Genomic DNA, 1810 nt, shown 5'->3' on the forward strand with positions numbered 1-1810 from the left:
ATTTTTTAGTCTATTGTTTCATAGCTGTTACTTTGTTTCTCAATTTTTTAGTGTCAGTCTTTTATTTTCTTTTTTAGTTTCATTCCTTTAGTTTATATTTTTTTACTGTTCTATAACTCTGTCTATTTGTGGGTACTGCTGCTGTTTCAAATTCTTTTCTGTTCGGCTGGTTGTTTAATTTTTTTAGTGAAAAGGGTGCATGAGTGCAACTCCACACCCTTTCTTAGAAGCTTTTGACCCTGAATCTGAAAGGACCTTTAGAGTCAGGAGAAGAACCCAGAGAGCAAATAGGCAGATCCCAATTCCAGATTTTGGAGAAATGGAGGATTTAGGAAATGTAAATGGGAATGAAGGAGGACCTGAGAGGATAGAGAACCCACCAATAGATAACAATGATAGGTCCATGATGGACTTCATCATACCTGTGTTGGATGAGTTGGACCTAAGTATTGCCCAACCTGTTAATGGAGTGCCCTTTAAGTTAGAACCTGTGATGTTCACAATGCTCCAAAATATGGGGCAGTTCCATGGTCTGTTGATGGAAGACCCACATAAGCACCTTAGGAATTTCATAGAAGTGGCTAACACTTTTAGGAATCCCAATATCTCAGATGATGTGCTGAGATTGAAGCTTTTCCCCCACTCACTGGCTGACAAAGCCAAAGAGTGGTTGAACTCCCTTCCATCCAGCTCTATAACCAATTGGTATACATTGGCTGAAAAATTCATTATGAAAATTTTCCCATCCAATAAAGTAGTACAAATTAGATGTGACATCACCAACTTCATGCAGAAAGATGGTGAGACCCTAGTGGATGTGTGGGAGAGATTTAAAATCCTTCTTAAGCAATGTCCCAACCATGGCTTGCCACCTTGGGCAGTGCTACAAACCTTTTACAATAGCCTTAACACTCAAAATAGAGCCTTAGCAAATTCTGCTGCTAATGACATGTTTATGTCTATGTCCTTTAATCAAGCCGATGATTTGTTGGAACAAATGACTTAAAATTATGCCTAATGGCCTGAAGATAGAAATTAGTCAAGAAGAGTGGCTGGTTTGCATGAGGTAGATTCTGTAACAGCCCTTTCAGCCAAGTTTGATGCACTATCCACATTAGTGAAAAACCAAGGACAAGCCATTCAGGCAAGATTGTCTCAGCCTCAAGTTCCAATACCTCAACTGTAAGAACCTGAACCGTTAATTAAAGAATTTAATTAATAAATTATGCAAAATTAGGAAATGATTCCATAATTGACCCTAATAATTATTATGAGGCTTTAATAATTATAGTAAGTGAGTAATAATGCTGAAAGTCGCTTTTCGGAAGAAAAGTGCAGATACCGATTCTGCTAGTCGGTACAAATGCGTGCCGAAAAAGTATCCCGGAAAATTATAGTAAGTGCATGTCAATTACTAGAATAATATGTAGGACTTTTAAAACGAGTTTCAAGTCCAGATAATGAGAACTGGTGCTAAAAACCGGTACTGGCTTGGAAAAGCGCGTACCGGAAAGGTGCTCAGAAAATTACGAAAAATATATGATAATTCTTAGAAAAATGTATAGTTTCAGAATCCAAAGTTTGGGATTAAAATGATAAGCGTAGCTATTTTTAGTTAATACTGTGTGTTTAAGTGGCTTGGGCTATAAATACCCATTTTTAAGGGGCACATAGCCCTAGAAAACAGAAAACCAACGTGAGAGGGAGCTGACCAGCTGCTTGGTGACTGCTCTATTGGCCTTTCCTTCCATTCTTGAACCAAGTCTTGATCTTTCTTGATTTTTCTTCATCCTTTCACTTGGGAAACACT

The 1810-nt window shown here is 38.0% G+C and overlaps 1 non-coding gene across 1 annotated transcript; it reads right to left on the reverse strand.

Annotated features, from left to right (window-relative positions):
* Window positions 1-761: 761 nt before the first annotated feature.
* LOC133306950 (small nucleolar RNA R71) lies at window positions 762-867 on the reverse strand. The gene has a single exon (XR_009750984.1). It is a non-coding gene; the product is annotated as a small nucleolar RNA R71 (small nucleolar RNA).
* Between the last annotated feature and the right edge of the window lie 943 nt (window positions 868-1810).

This window comes from Gastrolobium bilobum, unplaced genomic scaffold (assembly GCF_033153095.1).
Source record: "Gastrolobium bilobum isolate Gb01-03AN ecotype WA unplaced genomic scaffold, APGP_CSIRO_Gbil_v1 utg256771, whole genome shotgun sequence".
In the NCBI taxonomy this organism is placed as follows: domain Eukaryota; kingdom Viridiplantae; phylum Streptophyta; class Magnoliopsida; order Fabales; family Fabaceae; genus Gastrolobium; species Gastrolobium bilobum.